Raw genomic sequence first — 18,935 nt, forward strand, 5'->3', positions numbered from 1 at the left:
GCTTCTAGAAGAGATTTCTATTTACTTGGATACCAAGAGAACATGTATAAAGAAAAATTTTCATTCAATTCTGAATCCCTTTTCATAGTTGTGGTTTTATGGCAACTATGGAAGCTTTCACTGACTTCTCGTGGTCTTCTTAAGTATCTCTTCTCTGTGTTCCCAGACCATGTATCTTTCCCATTGCTTGCTATGACGTTATCTATCATGAATTAAAAGTTCTACAAGACAAGGTTTCATTCACTTTGATGTCATTCACTTGATGTTCCCAAGGCCTAGTAGAGGCAGGGAAATTATTCAATACATGTGTGATGAATTAACGAAGGGAGTATTTAGCCACCTGTACCTATCACAAGTAGTTCCTTTTAATGACCCTGTTTGGACTTTAAGTGGGAAGTCTTTGACTCTAGGAAGGTCTAAACTTGGTGACAATGAGTTAGAAAGAGTAAAAGCATAGGGGCCTGGTTGGTCTAAATCTCCTCTAAAACAGAACACCAGACCTTTACCAGAATTGCCAGAAAGCAGTTCTAATTCTGATTTTATTCTAGTAGGATAGGCAAATGTTTTCTTTGCAAGGGTTTGTCCTTTTCTTTCTGACTTTGCATGAGCATCCAAAGAATTCTTATAGGGGTAGCAACCGGTCTCTTCCTTGTACAAGGTGAAAATTACAGCTTTAACCTTTACTTCTTCTTAACCCAGGAATCTTGAATCAATAACTTCAAAGACTGAATGAGATGGCCTTTGTTTTATGTTTTTTCTGTCTCACTATCCACACACCCTGCCCTTTTATTTTTGCAATCATTTGCAATTAGCTTTTTGTTACAACCTATTTAGAATAAGGGATAAATTTCCTTTGATCATCTACTTGAATATTGTATAATTACTCCACATTTGATGAAACCTTGGTCATTCAAAAAAGGTTACTTACTGATGACCATATTTTCTTGCTGAGAAGCAAAGAGCTAATTTTCCAAGTTTGCCTTAGGGGTTAGTAACAAGTCATAAAAGTGGGTCTTTCAACATTCTCCCAGCACAGCTTCCAACACATTCAAAGTCACCTTTATGTGCCTCTCAGTCAAAAATTAAAGATATATAATTCCTTCCTCAGCCCTAATAAAATAATACATTAAAAACAAAAACAAAAACACAAACAAAAAAATACATGGTCTATGGTGAATGGTCAACGTTCACTCTCTCATTTCTTTTCACTTCCTACTCCTTCCCTAGTGCACACCTAAGAACATGACCCAGCTGAATGTCAATTAGTGGAAGCAGAGGGACTCTTTTGCTACAGTTTCCTGATATTCTTTCCTAGATTGCGCACCAGTGGGGATGTGGTCCTAAAGGCCTTAGATGATTGGGGTTCCATCTTTCTAAGATTATCTTGTATTATTTTTATTGTTTGTAACCCTTTAATGTAAAAATCTCCAGGAAAAGCAATTTGTTTCCTTTTTCCATTTTCACATCTAGTCACTTAGTTATCTAAACTGTGTGTGTGTATGAGAGAGAGAGAGAGAGAGAGAAAGAGAGAGAGAGAGAGAGAGAGAGAGAGAGAGTGAGTGTGTGTGTGTGTGTGTGTGTGTGTGTGTGTGTGTGTGTGTTTTGATCTGTATGATGTTTTCATCTACTGTGGGGATTTTAAATAAACTGTAACTCTCTCAAGTTCCTTTTGGTTAGGAAGTTTTAAAGTCAGATTAGATCTCAGTTGAGTTTTTTAGTGGTAAAAATAGAGAAGCATTTAAGAAAGTGTTATCGTCATACAAATAGTTCATACCTTCAAAAGATTTTTGGTTTTGTTTCTAGCATTCAATAATCCTGACCATTTCAATAGGCCATATACAGAAAGTATAATCCTCCTTACCCTACTTTATTATTTCTGATAGTGATATCACAGACCAAAGGATCATTAAAATTGGGCCCAGGATTTTTTATTTTCTTCAAAGGAAGGTGTCAAGATAAAGTATATGCTTTTTAAGTCAGCTTATCGCTGACAAGTCATTTCTTAGATTATTAAAGTTGCAGAAACTTCCACAAATATCATTTACTTTTTATAGAAAAAAATTTAATTATTATGTTAAGAAGAGAATAATGTAAGTCTATTCAGAATTGTTGCGAGGTATAACTCACAAGACATTATGCAGTACTTTGCAATACTGTCACCTCTTAATCATTTGAGTTCCAAACCTCCACTATGTGCACAGCAAAACCTTTTCCCACTGCTTATCTCATTAGGGCTGAAAGACCCTTCCTCTAGACTATGTGGCATGTTGTTTCTCAAACTGATGTTTTGCAAAGCGCGGACCTTCAAGATGGTAGAAGAGACAATAGCACCAAGCAGTTAAGACCATAGTGGTTATGAACATGAGCTGAATGTGGATTGAATACAAGGTACGTAATCAACCCAAGACACTGATTAATCCAATTCTCTGCATTTGATGTCAACAACATTTAATAGCAAACTTTTAAAAGCAAATATAGTCTTAGCTCTGGGATTTTTCCTCTATTATTTTAAATAAGTTACCCTCTCCAATCCTCAATCTCATTTCTCGTAAAATGGGAATGATAAAAAATAGTTCTTGTCTCACTAGTTGTGAGAATGAGATGAGGTCATGTTTGCCAATTTTTTTTGTTTATGCGTTTGTTTACCTGTTTATTGTCTGTCTTCTCTCTACCTTACCCCCAGGAAAAAATCAGGGACTTTGTCTTGTTTATGGAGGTATCCCCAGAGCCACGAACAATGTGGTACACATAGCAAGAGATCAATAAATATTTTTTTGAAGAAAATGAATGACCGAAATAATACATGAGAAGTTCTTGGCATGATGTGTGGCAAATAGTAAGTGTTTAATAAATACTAGCATAAAAACAACCTATTCCTATGAGCTATTTCTCAAATAAAGGATGTTGTATAATATACATTATAAAGACTGAGATATCCTTTAGTGAAGAAATTTGTATAACTTTGTTAGCTCCATTTACCAATCTTATTTGACCACAAAACCCTTCCTTCCCAGCTATACTTCTTCATTAACATTCTCTGTACATAATTTGAACTTAATTCTGGAAATAATGGATTCATCCAGTATCCCTATTTTAGAGGTAAAGAAACAGAGATCTAGATAGTAAATGGTTTGCCTAAGTCAATTAGCCAGCAGCAACTATTCTAGAACTAGGGGCGATGCTCCAACACCCAGACCTGCATTCTTTCCCCCAGGCCAGGTGAGCAGTGGCGTGCAAGCAACGACATTGTGCTTCAGCATTAGAAGGTACTGGCTTCAAATTCCACTTGCATCTTCTAGCACTGAGCTCTGTATCCCATCTCTTATCCTCCCCTCCTCTTAAAGTATCCTCTTTGATACCTGATCACGCTACCTCACGAATGTGCAACCTGGAAGTGCAAGGATCTTAACATCCCACAGGACAACCCTTGACCAACAGGAGACAGTTGCTCATGGATAAATACTTTCCCCTTCTATCCACCAGGTAGATAACTCTAAGGTGTATTCCACATATCTCCCTCAAGGGTCTCTGTGGGAATGATCTCAGTTGCCCACATCAGTGACACAGTCTACAACCTAGCACTATAGGTAAACTCTCCAAATTCTTAGCCTCTCTCCTTTCCAGTCCCGCTGCCTTTTCCCAGGTGTGTTACTCTTTTGCTTACTATTGAAAACAGCTGTGTCATCTCTTGTAAGCCCATTAAACAGGTGCTGGATTTCACACCAAAGGTGGCTGCGATTTGGCAGGCGGAGGTGTAAAATGGGAAGTGACATCTAAACATAAGTTGAACTAGAGTGGAGTCCTCTAACAGATGAGAGGTGCTACTAGGCTCAGAGCTCTGTTGTTCCTTTCTTCCTGCGTTTTCAAGGATTTTGAGGAGGCATAAGAACAATGTGTTTATAAACATACTCTGTGTTTATGACACCTTCTGGTTTTTCTGTTATGCTGAATGAAAAAGACAGAGCTACTCTTGGAGTGGGAAAACAGTACAGTGTGAGATAGTTACCACCATCCTTTAGCAATATTGGGTAGCCTACCAGGCACCAGAGGTTTGAGCTTAAAGCTTATTGTTTTGCTCTCAACCCCCAAGGCAAGAAAGGGCAACAGCATAGCCGTATTAGACTGTGGAAACAAATCGACCCAAAATCTCAGTTTCTTTTCTGCTCACGTAATACGATACAGGTGTTCTGGGTCTGCAGTTTCCTTCCACGTCATGACTCAGAAACCTGGGCTTTTCCACACTGTGGCTCTGTTGCTCTCTAGAGCCTTGTCATCGTTGTCTGTGTTCAGCTGGCAGAAGAGGAGAGCATAGAGAAGGTGCTCTGCCTACAGGTGACAAAACCTAAGCTCATATTCCACTGGCAAAAATCAGTCACATGGCTTCCCTTGGAAGCAAGGAGGTTAAGAAAAGCAGTGACCAGCTAGTTTGTGACTTCCCAGCAACAACTGTGTTCTATGAAATGTGGAGCATAAACCGAGGGGAGCGGCTGGCCGTCTCTGCCGCAAAGCTACAATTGTCAAGAATGCCAGTTTTAAATTCCCATCGATCTGGATCCAGACCCCAGTTCTGCTACTCACTAGCTGTGCAAAAGTGGTCATGTTATTTAGCCTTTATAAGACCTTTTCCTCATCTGTAAAATGGGGGTAATAGAGAAATCTGTCTCATAGAATTATCATGGAGTTTAAGTGAGATCATGCACATACAATCTTGTCACGGTGCCTGGCACGTGAGCACTCAGCAAACAGTAATTTTACTATTGACTCTGAAGAAATACAACCATCTCACTGAATGAGATATGTAAGTTTCCTTCAGTTTGCAAGAAACAGAGACTTATACAAGTTATCTCAGTTGATTTGAATTTATTTTTTAAGAGATACAAAGGCCTAAGAAAGAGCATGAAAAAAATCTGAGCAGCTACACAGCCAGTTCTTCGCATTAGAACGTCACATACCTGATGAGAAGAGGACAATGATGGTAGGACGACAGTCCTGGAAGCTCGGGATGCCTCTCAGACGGGTTGTTGGCTGCCCCACCAAGAGGACTCAGCTACTCGTTGGCTTAGCATCTCTCTTTTCTGCTGCTTCTGACTCTTCTCAGCACCTCCTGGTTTCTTCTTACTTAATGGCTTCCGTGAGTTTTTCTCTTTATATCTTGTTTTCTGCAAGTCTTGCGCTCACTCTGAGAGGATCTGATTGTTAGATAACCCTTATCAAATAAAGGGTACCTTTCACTGGCCAGAACCCAGAGCCAGTAACCCAGGTTATCGATGTACCTACTGTGAATCTTTGAATCAACTGTGTCTGTGTCAGTGTGAATATATCATACAAACATGGTGACCTGGTATAAGAAATGCTTCATGCTTCCTTGTTTAGAAAGGAACAGTGGTTGGAGCTTCAAAATATTAGAAATAGGGGAAATCATTGAAAATTTCACTGGTGAAAATTCTCAAAGTTATTATATGCCTTCAATTTGCCATGGATTAACTTGGTTTCCCAAATCTTATGAGTGTTTAGAAGTGAAGTTTTAAGACCAATTTTCTTAATACGCCTGCTTGAAGTTTGTTTACATTTACCCATCTCCCATATTGCTATCAGAGTTCTTGGCCCCATATAATTTACTTTCTTCTTTATACTCTAAATTGCTTCCTTTCTACCTATAAGGTAACCTCCAACTTCTTAGTCTGGCATTCTAGATGTTGCCAACTCTGACTTATCTTCTACATTCCTCTTTACCACCCCTATACCAATGCCCACCACACTGGACTTTCTCCGTTCTCTTCTCTTTCATACTTTTTGTAAATGCTGTTCTCTACTAGGAATTCCATTCTCTACTCCTTCACTACCTGGCAAATGCCCGTTGATCCTTCTTGATACCTTCTCTCTGAGGCTTTCCCTGCATCTGCCAGTCTCTGCCTCCCCCGACCATGCACTCCCTTAAGCCTGGGTGAAATCAGTGATCTCTTGACTTGATTTCTATAGCATGTAAACATACTCCCATGGTGGTGTTTATTATTTTACACTCTGGTTATTTAAGAGTTGGTCTCCAAGGCACAACTGCGATACTCAAAAGCAGAGAACATGTCTTATTCATATTTTACATTCCTAGGGCCCAAGAGAGCATCCTTCTCATTTAGCACCCGATAACTGTTTATTGGATTTTATTGGAACTTAAAACCCTGACACCACAGAGGAATTTGGAACATGGAAACAAAATCCACTTATTCTCCTGTGTATGTTTCTTATTATGCAGCATTTTTACTTCTTAGGGTTATTTTATGGTGGATCACTTTGAATCTGTTCTAGAGTATAAAAGAGAAATGAGTCCATATTTTCCATAAAGTGTCGTGATTAAAACTTCGATTCTTATTTAAAATATAGGAAAAGTATATGATTTTTTAAATAAGTCTTGCAGTTCTCATACATCCTCTCTTATGCCTTTTCTCTTAATATAAGTGCTATCACATTTCTCCACATGTGGACACAAACTCTTTGGGCCTTTGAAAACTAATCTATTATCAGATCTCTTTTGTGCAGTAGAAAACTTCTGCTTTAGACTCTTTCAGGGAAGTTGGCATTTGGAGATGTATGGGAGGCTGGTATGGTTGTCACAGTGATCAGAGGGACACAGGAATGCCAAATACCTTGCAATGCATGGGTCAGTCATGCAAACTGAATATTGTCCACCCAGTGACACTAACCCCCAGTTGAGAACCATCAGGTTAACCATTAATCTGCTTAAAGTCTTTTTTTTTTTTTTTTTTTAAATAATATGAGAGCAAACCACAGGAATCCAAAAGAAAGTTTCTGTGTCAGTTTGAAGACCTTCAATTTAAAGAAATTCATAATTTTTTTCTGTGCAAAATATGGACTTACATTACATTCACTGGAAACAGGAAACTCCTAAAAGAATCAACAAGAGAAAGCACTTAGCATGCCCTCTTGCTTGTGAATATAAGACAGAATAACAGAATAAAATGGTTCTTCCTATGAAATGCATTTAATTTAATAAAATATCAAATTAAAGGTTGGACAGTCTCGGCCCTATTACAAAATAACCTGCAGAGTGAAAAGTGAAACATGCACAATTTCATTAACCTTTCATTCATAAAGCATAATGTAGGAAGAATGCCATTTTAATATACAACTGAACAAGGCTATTTCCATTCCTTGAGAGAGCTTCACATATTAACATTATTCATCAGTGTGGATACAGGAAATAGTTTAGAGGAAAAAAATCATACGAAGCATTTAGAAATATTTAACTTTTTAGTCATCAATCTTTTGAATGAAGATGTTTTCTTTGCATATAGTGTTTTGTCCACTTCATTAAATATTCTTAGCAGCCTATGGAAAAGCATGTCATTTCGTGACTTAGTGATATTTATAATATGTGGGGAGTCTGTTAAAACCCTGACTTAGGGTGTATAGAATCATAAAACTTTAGAACTTCAGAACATTAAAAGCCCTAGAGATCACAGGGCCCAGTTCTTTATTTTGTAGATGAGGAAACTGAGGCTCCATAGAAATTAGAGACAGTGGAGGTATTGGATCTCTCTAGGGCCAGGGAGAGAAAACAGACGATCTAGGTAGGTTGCTTTGTGAGCACTTAGCATCTTCCATTTATAAACTGTTTCTAGTGAACCTTTAATTATATTCTGAATAGATAATGGCAACTCAAAACTTTGCTCATTCTGTAGTATTCTTTAGCTGTTAATATTAACGCAATGAGCTCCTGACAGAAAAAAAGAAAAAAAATTGAGGCAAAAACAAACAATCATGCAATAAACTGCAAAACATAAGCACCTAACATTCGAAAAACATGTCATGTTTCTTTAAGATACTGTGCTGTATTCAACTACAGTGACTGTAGAAGAATGGAGCATCACTTACCTTCTCTGGCTCTAATGGGTTGGCACAAGGCAGGCATATCCTGTGGCATTCATCTCTTCTTTCCTTCCCCCACATGTCATCTGCAAATGAATTGTACACCTAACATTTGCTTTGGGCAAGTGAATTTTAAACCAAGGAAACACAGTATATTTTAGTATGTTTTAGCAATAGGCTTCAAGTTTAACGAGATTTGGATCTAATGTAGCAAATTGGAAGTCTCTTTAAACTTATGAAAATGAGATTCTACCCAAGTTTACAGGCAGGTACAATAACACTTGGAATGTGACCTTGTCTTGCGTCAAGAGGCTTTTTTGGAGTATAAGTAGAGCAAATTGCTTATGGAACACTCTCCTTTCCTTTCCAGAGTTCTCTCTGACTATTAACACCGGAACAAAATGTTCCCACTTGACAGATATTGTAGTCTTTTGGTAGTTAGCTTAAAATGCAGCTGATCTGTTCTTCTGCTGCTTTCCCCGAGGTGACCAGTCTCTGAAAGCTTGTTTTAAAGCCATTCAACAAGCAGGAAGAACCACACCTGTTGCATCTGATTTCCTCCTCATTTAATCAGAATGAATAATTTAATAACTGCTTATGTACAGACACTCCAGTGACTGGTTGAAAGATAAGACTGTCAGGATGCTAGCATTTTTCGCTATTTCTGGTTGGTCTTGAGTGGAAGCTTGGTTTTTCTCTTAGTGACGAGAAGCCAAATAGCCACGACCTCAAACGTTCACCTAAGTCCTTAGGGCATCAGGACCTTTCCACTGTTAGTTGTGATTTTAATTAATAAAAGATAGAAGGCATGTAATGGACATTTGTACTAGCTGCCTTTGGAAAAGGCTTTCTGAGGTCATGATGCCTAGAGTTATGGGAACCATTTTGTGACATGCTGGCCACGGCATGCAAACATCTTAATGGACTACAGGGGTTTTAATCTAGTAACCCACAGACTGTGTCTGAAGTGGCCGTAGGGGTCTCTTCAATCTCCAGGCGTCATACAGTGTAGGTTCTGATGGGCATCCAAGGCCATCATAGGTATGAATGTGGAGGGAAGAACTGAGTGGTCTCCTGAATATCACATGGTGCTTCTTTGCTCAGACCCCTGTAAAGTGGCCCCACCTCTACTCTGCCCTTGTACTTGCTTGTTCTCTATGCTTTTTTGTTTTCCAGAGCACTCCTGGGAAGATTGTTCTGAGAAATATTGAAGGCAATGATCTTGTAGAATGACAGAGGAAGGAAGAGATACAAGAGTAGAAGCTCTGGGACTCACTCTTCTCTAGACAATTGGCTCCTTGTTGGGTGCCTTATATCTCTGCTTCTATATCCAGTTTTGATGATAAGACTCTAAGGATTTCTTTCAGTTTGTTTTTTACTGAAACCACTGCAATATCACAGTAAATATAAGAATAATGAAGAGAGGATCACTTCATAGCCCACTGGGGTTCTGAAATTAAATCCAGCTCAGGTCAGGAACAGGCCAAGAGGCCCAGCTGCTGTCACCTATTGTCAGTCTCAATGAAATTATTTTCAAGATTTCTAGTGCATTTGTAGTTGATTTCTCTATTGTATAAAATTCAGAATGAGAAGGAAGTTCTGCTGGGGAAATTTAGAAGAAATAAAGGCACATTCATCTGTTGTTTAAATCTATTTTCCTTTTTAAAGCATATCAATGTATTTATTATTTAGTTAATCACCCACAAGGTGTCACATATAAGGATCCACACACTGCCATGGGCTACATTCTCAGAAGGGATTGGACCCTCTGGAAGCTGACATAAATGATTTAGGTAATTCATGTTAATGAATGGTCTCAGTGTTTCAGCACCCTATGTCCTGCTAACTCCCAGGATACGTTTACTTGAGGGGATAGTCTGACTCAATGTGCATAACAGACATATCACCGTACACATCGCTGTGGGATGACCCAGGGTTGGACAGGGACCTGGGTTGGTAGAACTACCAGAAACAGCAATGGAAGCTCCTTAATGCCTTTTCTGCTCCACGATGTCAGACTCGCCTAAGCCCCCTATCCAGCTGAACAAACCATTTTCCTCCCCCAGTGCTTCCTGAGTCCTTAATCCTTTTACTGAGAAGCCAGAAAAAGAGGTCAGTGCAAATGGGTGTTGAAAAGAAAAACCATGGGTGTCTTTTACCCAAGAAAAGCAGAGCATTTCTGAATTCTGGCTCTGACACAGAAAGGCCCTGTCTCTAAGTCCCTTCTCATGATGACTGCCTGCGGACTTGCTGGAAAGTATTCTGGCTGGTATTACTGCTGTGATCACATATCCCGAGAGCAACACTTTAAAAGCACCCAAAGCCAGTTTTTTGGAAGCAAGTAGGCCAAGCAGTTTACAATTATATTACGTTCAAATGAGAAAACATATATAAGAAGGTTCTAAGATCTGTAAAGTCTCAGATGTGTGTCTAGCACGGTGCCAAGCCACCTAGCACTAAAGGTAAAATATTCAGAAGATGGGCTTATTTTCCAAGAACTTAGCTATGGGAGGGTGACAGGGCTGCCCTAAACAAAATAATTAAATGATTAAGTGCTCAACTGTGCAATAGTAAGTAAACCTATTCTAGGTGGGCATGAGAGAGCACTGGGGTTGAAGTTGTCAGAGACACTTGGTGGAGAAACCACAAACCCAGTGGCTGGTGCCGTGTCAGGCAGATTGTGAATTTAGGAAGAATAGAGATGGTGCAACTTGTTTTTATCCACAAAGTGTAACTGTGGGTCAGGAATGCAATCAGACAACTTACCTTGGTCTGACTCAAACTTTGTACTTAGTTCAATGTATGATTTATAGCTTCAGAGACTTTTATCTATACACATGAAGAAACTGCAAAATGATTTGGGTATTTAAAATAAACACTTGAGAGCTGGTTTTACTATAGCACGTGGCTAAGTAAGAACTAATGTGTTCGGTGGCTCTTTCTTACTATGAATATGACAAGTTAGAACTTTAGTTTTCAGGAAATGAACATTCATAGCTTTAGTCACCTCCTTGCTATTCTAGACAATAGTAGGAGGAACTGAATTCATTCCATACACGTGTTTCACTTTGCCTTGATTCCCAGAGTAATGAATGATTTTTTAAGCAGCAGTTGCTGAATTCTTATTGCATGTCTTGACATGCAGACTACTTAAGAGGAAAAGCACGCCAGGGAATTATTGAGGGGAAAGAGTAGTGACACCTGCAATTTCCTTTGAAATGGATCAAAATATAAGATGGACTATTGGGAGTCTAGAGGAATGGCTAGATATGTAGATATGTGATAAGACAAGAATAGTAAAATATTAATGAAAAAATCTAGGCAATAAGTAGAAGGGTATTTATGTAAAATTTTTCTGACTTTCAACTATTATTAAAAATTATATAATAATATGGTGGGAAAAGACAGAGACAGTGTTTTTCATTTTTTGTTTTCTTGCTCTTTCTTCTCATAGTTAAGATCATTACCTGAAAAGACACGAAAATAAAATAGCTTGGGCTAAGTCCTAGACATAAATGAAACTTAAAGAATTGCGAATGTAATTTTTTTGTTTTATTTATTTTATTTTTTAGATTCCACATATAAATGAAATCATATGGTATTTGTCTTTCTCTGTCTGACTTATTTCACTTAGTACAGTACCCTCTAGGTCTATCCATTATTGTTAGCAAATGGTCAGATTTCATTCTTTTTTTATGGCTGAGTAATATTCCACTACACACCCACACACCCATCCACACACACACACACACACACACACACACACACACACACAGCATATCTTCTTTATCCAATTGTATATTGATGGATAGTTAGGTTGCTTCCATATCTTAGCTATTGTAAATAATGCTAAATTTTTACATTGTAAATAATAATATAAGAAATGAACATAGAGGTGCATATATCTTTTTGAACTAGTGTTTTGTATTTCTTCAGATAAATACTCAGAAGTGGAATTGCTGGGTCATAGGATAGTTCTATTTTTAATTTTTTTGAGGAACCTCCATACTGTTTTCCATAGTGACTGCAGTCCCATCAACAGTGCATAAGGGTTCCCTTTTCTCCACATCCTTGCCAACATTTGTTTGTTGATGTGTATGTGGTTAAAACACACACACACACACACACACACACACACACACACACCTTAAACTTTACCAGTCAAGGATTGATGACAGAAATGTCGCTATTAGAAACATGGTCTGTTAAGTTAAAAGTTAGTCTGCAAAAACCTCCTAGGATTCTTAGAGGACCACCTCTCAGTTGCAGATTACCTAAAGTGTCCACTTCAAAATAATATTTAGCTAAAAGGGCAGGATAAGGGAGAAAGAAAAGAGAACATAAGCACTGGATGTCTTAGGGGAGGAGCACGAGACAGAAAGAATATCTGGAAAGGTGTTAAATATTACCTTCACCTTCTTACAAGGTTACTCTGGGCCAACCCAAATCCTGATATTAGTGTTTGTTGCTCTTGAATTGTATGTAAAAGTTTTCTGAAATGTCAGTGGAGGTGTCCTGTGGCAATTTAAGGAGGCTTATAAACAACTCTCTATAGCTCTTGCTACTTAATACCAAGTACTTAATCTCAAATCTTATCCCCATAGAGGACACTTTGTACCATGGGCTGTTCATCTATGGTTAGGCTTAAACTTTGACTTATCTTTCCTGTGGAAAAGAATATTTTCATTTTTGTATGTTTAACTTTTTTTTTTTTTTAATCTTCAGAGATATTCCTTTTCTTAACCTGACTTCTTCAGAAAGCAGAGCCTGAGGCAAGGTTTCACATGCTATGATTTAAGGAGGGAGGATATACCAAAGATCAGGAGTGGACGGGGTTGTGAGACAGAAAAGGAGATAGAACCAATACAAGGAAGTGTATTGGGCTGGACACCACTGAGCATAATGGATTGTTTGATGCCATAGAATCATCTTCCATGAAGCCATGTAGACAATGTCTCAGAAATGTCCCTATAGGGGACAAAAGTGGAAGAATTTATCCTCTGCTCCCATATCCTATTTGTCAAATTTTTACGGTACAGAGTTAATTCTCCTGCACACCCACATGTGTAAGAGTTGCTGTAAATTTCTATGTTTTGGTATCAACAAAGTCTCAGAGTAACAGATGAACAGTACACAGCATAGGTGTGAGGTAAAGAACTGTCAGGTTGTGCAATTGTGAAGTTGCTTGCTTCAGTGACAGCTGGAATAAGAGACAAGAGAAACAGAGAGATCTAAAGTGGTGGATAAGAAAAGTTAATATAGTCCATCCCTTGCACCAAGCAGCCTACTTGTGCCCTGGCTCACTTAGTGCACTCTGGAGTCTCTATTTTTCTGAGAACAAGATGCTCTTTTTCTCTGAAGGGAGAGGTCTGAGTCTCTAATCAGTCACAGAGTCTTCCTCAAGTTGACAGTAGTTGAATTTTCCTTAAAGATCCAAGTCAAGAGTGTTAGTGAAATGTAATGCAGTCCCACAGTTGCGGCTGGTCCTAGGGCCAACGCTGACATTCACCATCCCCTTCTTCTACCTCTCACTTTAGACTTCTGTCACCTTGGCCAGATCTTTGCCACTAATCTGTACTACTTGTTGAGTAGTATATTCAAGATCTACATTCCTAAGGGATCTGAGGTCTTTCTTGCTTTTTGTACCCCATTTCCTTGGGCTGTGATTTCTATAATTACTAATATTATACAGATGCACCAAAATACATCCTCATGAATCCTGTGGATTTCAAACACATTCTTTCCTGTTAACATTATGCAGAGCAACCTCAGCTCCTCAGAATATTTACTACATAATTTTTTCTTTGCTTGTTGATCTACCAGCACGAGGAGCCCGAAGTGACCTGGTGGTAGTTGCAGTTTCAAGTTCAGTGGAAACCTTACAGTCGCCTCTGGACACCAGGGCTTCTAGACCTGGAAAATTTTGTTCGTCGAGATGGGAAACAAAAATTCCATAAGAAGATTGTTGGGAGTGATGATGAGAGAGGCCACACCTCCTTCCCAATAGTTACAACTATTGGGGATAGAATACCATATATTGGCAGCTATTTCACACATTATTACATACTCAGAGGAAAGTGTTCCAACTCTACAGAATATGTTCCCCAAGATGGTGACTTAGCTGAACCTCTAATAGTCCAGTTCACTGTTCTATTAGACCGGCTGCTTCTGGGTGACAGCGTACATGGTGGATCCTGTAGCTATGTGCCTACAGTCACACCTCTTTTGCCATTGCTGTAAAACGTGTCTCTTGGTCTTATGTAATGTTGTCAGGGCTACCATATCAATATATCAGGTATGCTGAAAGGCTTAGATGATTATGCTGGTGGAGGCATTATGGGAAGGAAAACAAACCTATATGCAGAGTATGTATCAATTCCAGTAAAGATGAATTGCTGCCCACTAGGGTGAAAAGGAACAATATAACTGCCCTGCCATAAAGTGACTGGCTAGTCTCATTAAAAAAATGGTGTTGTATCAAGGAATCAATATCAGTCTCTGTTTCTGGTAGTGCCAGTGGTTAGAGCAGGTAAGGGGGAACTCATCCTTTTGGGCCCATGCACAGGCTCCTTCTTTGCTTTCTTAGTCACTCTGTTTATGGGATCACTGCACAAACTCTGGGGTAGCTGAGGAAAGACACTGGCTTATATCTGCAGGATGAGTCATCTGTCCCACTAGTTGTTGAAGTCCTCCTCTGTGGTAGATATCCTTTGGTGATCATTAATATGAGACACAAAGATCTGGACACTTTGTGCCCAGTCCCATAGGTTAAGCTACATGGCTGTTCTCCATATCTTTTTGCTCCATCTGATGGGGCCATCATCCAAGAAACTATAATAAACTGCATCCCAGAGACTTACATTGCATTGTGATGGGAGAAAAATATAGAAAATTTTCTCCACCACTGGGGGAGAACTCCCATTTCCCACTGGCAAAGATCTAAACCATGGGATTATTAGCTCTCTCGCATTTCCAGGGTGTTGCTCAGGTATAGGAACCTAGTGGAGTCATGTGACTTTGTGTCAACAAGGAAGCCCCAGGAAAAACAAGAAAGACTTGCAGTCCAGTTATGAGGCTAGACAGTGTCAAGTGGCATCTGTGTGAAGTTCACTAGAGCCCGTGAAGAGCTGGTGACTGCTGCAGCTGCTGGAATAAGACAGGCGAGGCTAAGAATAACTGAAGTAGAATGTTCAGTGTTTGATACAGCCCTCAAAAGCACATTTCCAAAGAAGTGTGACCCAACTTTCTCTAGGCTACAGGAATCATTGAACCAAATTTATTCTTAACATGGCATTTTACTGGCTTCTAGGATTCTATCTGCCTTCCTTCCTTTCCACAGCACCTCACATTGTAGGTATTCTTAGGAGTCCTGGGGGATGTCTCAAAAGCGTTTGAGACTCCTTCTGGGCCCATGCTCTCTGAGATAATGCCTCTGTGTGCAACCTTTTCCCAACATTGTCAACCTCTAGCCCTGGAGGCTGACAGCTCTGCTATGGCTGATGCTCTGCTCCAGAGACAGAGCCTTGCCAAATGCCTTGGCCACCCAGTACACTGCCACACAGAAAGGAAATGGTGTTTTTCCTTGTGTTATGCTCTGTTGGGGAGAGGCCTCATCCTGCAGGAGTTGTTTGGGCTCCATGGTGGTGCAGAGTTTGGTGACTCTGCTTTTCCAGTTTTATTTATTCTTCTCTCCAGGGCAAGCATACGACACCAAGATAATTGGGCCAAGGTGGCTTCAAATAACAGCCTTTGTACTGAACCAAGAGTCACTCCTTTTGACCCTTAAGTCCTGTTGCTAAGCCGAGCTTGCTGGGCTGGAATTTTTCTTCCCCTAAGGATAAATTTTCTTCCAGGGACTGAACAGCTCTTGTAATTTAGTATTCGATATATCTTTCTTCTCCAAATCCCTATCCTCCAGTTTGCTAGAGGACTCAGTTCAAATTCATTGTCCGAAAGGTTCCCGAGGACTCTCATAAACAAGAATGACTGAGGGCTGGGGACACTTTTTGCTCAATTCCTCCCACCAGTCATGTCCTACTCTCAGCTCTGGCCCAATCCTTAGGGCTCTCTAATCCTTAGAAAGGAGAGCAAAGAAAACAACACACACACACACACACACACACACACACACACACACACACTTAGGTTAGCAATTTAAGGTTTAAGTTGGAAGCCATTAAAAAAAAAAAAAAAAACCTGTTAAATATTTACAAAGCTTTTACCTGCACAGAATTCTTGCTCATTGTGCTCACTTTGATGATCACTTCCTGATTTGTTTTAGTACCCTTAAAGTTTGCACTACACAGAGACCAGGAAGCCTGATAATAGCTTCAGGGAAGCAGAGAAGCACTTACAGAAAAATGTGCAATGGACATCTTCCATGCTCAGGGCTCTAGTCATCACTCATTACCACCACCACTCAGGAGATAGAACCTAACTGATGATCCCAACACAGAGGAGATGTCCATTGTCCCCTGTAAAGTTCAGGATCCCAGACTGTCTTTTCAGACTTTGGTAAGAACTTCCCTTTTACACTTGCATTGTCCCTTGGACAAAGGAAGTAGAATTTTATGCCAGCCATAATAACAGTTAGTCAATACAAACCTGGCTGACATGTTATTGATGAAAGCATTTTATATAATGCTGTGGGTAGACACACCCTGGACTAGCTGCCTGCAGCTTAAATACTCGTAAATGCTCACTTCAAAATGTATGTGCAGGTCAGACCCTCAGAGAAATTCCAAGATGCTACTAATGTTCTATTAGGCTATCATTTGTGGTGATTTCTTAAGTGGAGTGGTCTTATCATCTTTCTTGGGACAGCACTGGGCATACAGCTGATGTTAAAAATATGCATTAACTAACTGTATGAAAGAATTAAATATAGAAATCATTACTTCAATTAAATGCCATGAGCTGAGGATGTATAATTTTTTTGATGATAATATAGCAATTTTTATTGTGGGAAAGTTTTTTGAAAGAGAATTGATCTATAATTCATTTGAATATTTGTCCATAGAGTAACACAGGGCCATAATTTCAAAGTGCAAGAAAAGGTAAAGAGTATAGCTATGTCTTATTTGCTATTTTGTATGTATACACTCTTGTGCTTTAATAAGTTAGAATGTTAGAGCTGGAGGAGATCTACCAGATACTAAAACTGAGCCCTGAGGAAATGAAGTGACTTGCCTAAGGTCACACATTAGTTATTAGCAGATCCTGGACTAGAGTCCATATTCCTAACTTTCATTAGGCAATTCCCTTTCTATTCCCTGCTCAGTAATGAGGCCTCTCCTTAGCTGTATTTTCCCTACCATGTCACACAAATATCTCTTCCTGTGATTCTGAAGTCCATCATGCTAGAGGTGAGCCAGTTTCACTCCTTGAGAAAAGGCTGTTGGAAGTGGAATTTATATCACCACATTTTAGCTGTTATTTCTTAAATGACATCTCTGATGAACTGGAGGAAACACTGTTGTCTGAAATATTTCCAAATCAGTAGCCACATCTTCATTTTACTAGCTATGCTCATTTTAAGAAAGGTAATATTATGGAAACAATTTGATTAGAAATGCCATGATTTCCTTTTCTCTTCCTCTGACCCTCTTATGTATCTGTAACCATTTCTCTCTGTCTCTGTCTCTGTCTGTCTCTCTCTCTCTCCCTTTCTCACACACTCATGCACATATGCAGAAAACAGTTGTTTTCTGCACTCAAAGGGCTGAGATGTTATCTAGATTGTTCTCCTTAATCATGAACACACCCATACATCCCAGATGCAAACAAATTTGACTGTTTGTACAGACCACTCCTCCCTCAGAAGTATTCTTTAGTTTCTAATAACTTAACATTAAGAGTGAACCCCATATGAGCACACACCACACATAGGCACAGCGTGAGCAGTCAAGGGATCCAGAGAACCCCCTCTGCCCATGGAGGCCCACAAAAGGCAATGTGGATGGAGAAGGGTACAGTTACCCACAGCTTCATTCTCTACATTCATCATGCTGAGCTCTTTATAAGGGAGATTTCCCTGGGAGACATGCCTCAATAGTTATCCCTTTCTAAATGGAGAGACATCAGAGGTATGGCAAGAAGCATCTATCTGGCTCAAGAGTCTCTGAATTCACCACACCTTCTCCTTATGAAGGAATCTTTTCTAGCCTAACCCCTCATAGCAAAGGCCATTTCTATCATGTCTCTGACCACTACAAAGATGTAGAAAAATAGGTGGCCCTTTCTGTAACTCTGTTGACCCTTAGCTTTCTCCAGGCCAAATTATCATCCCATGAGAGGCAGATCTAGCCTCTTACTAGATGCTGGCAGCTACTGTTATGAAATTCATTGAATAGACTTTTATCGAGGACATCTTATCTGCTGAGCTCTTAATATATGAATGTTATACATGAGAAACTTAGATCATGTGAGAAAGATGATATTATTGATGATGATAGTGATAATAATTAGTATATAACAGGTCCTGTACTAACTCAGTTAACCCTCACATCAACCCTACTAAGTATTATTACCTCCGATATTTATTCATGAGGAAGCTGAGGCTCAGAGAAGTTAAGTACTTCTCTGGTCACACAGCTACTCAGTGACAGAGCCAAATGACCTTTCTCCAAAGTCCATGGTGCAACCACTGTGAAAAAGTAGACAATTCAGTAGGTGTTAAGAACTATATAGGAGTGTGTACAAGATACCTAGGGAGCACAAAGAAGTCACTTAAGTATGAGGAATTATAGAAGGGTACTTGGAAGAGATGTCCTTTGAATGGCCTCAGAACCCCAATCCCTAGTACAGAGGCAGTCACTAATGCAGTCACGAAGGTTGGTCACCACCACCACCACCACTGGACATGACCTGCCCAAACTGTTGTTGGTCCTGGTACCAGACTCCTATGAAATGGAGTTTATCCTTCTTGTTTCTCTATCTCCTTCCACCCCCAACTCAATTGTTCAGTTCTCAAATTACAGTCTAAAGCAAGTAGAAGAATTGGTTACTGCCTCCCTTTCATGACCAAGTGAACCCGGGTGGCAAGTGAGGAG

The 18,935-nt window shown here is 39.5% G+C and overlaps 1 protein-coding gene across 4 annotated transcripts in view; it reads right to left on the minus strand.

Moving 5' to 3' along the window:
- Positions 1-2,150: 2,150 nt before the first annotated feature.
- The window catches only part of NUBPL (nucleotide binding protein like), a 274,966-nt gene continuing 258,181 nt past the window's right edge, over positions 2,151-18,935 (minus strand). For all 4 annotated transcript variants that reach the window (XR_004956219.1, XR_004956218.1, XR_004956217.1 and 1 more), the window contains one exon: positions 2,151-7,970. The gene's annotated coding sequence lies outside the window, so the exon portion shown is untranslated. The remainder of the gene's footprint in view (positions 7,971-18,935) is intronic.

Source organism: Rousettus aegyptiacus, unplaced genomic scaffold (assembly GCF_014176215.1).
Source record: "Rousettus aegyptiacus isolate mRouAeg1 unplaced genomic scaffold, mRouAeg1.p scaffold_m13_p_3, whole genome shotgun sequence".
NCBI lineage: Eukaryota > Metazoa > Chordata > Mammalia > Chiroptera > Pteropodidae > Rousettus > Rousettus aegyptiacus.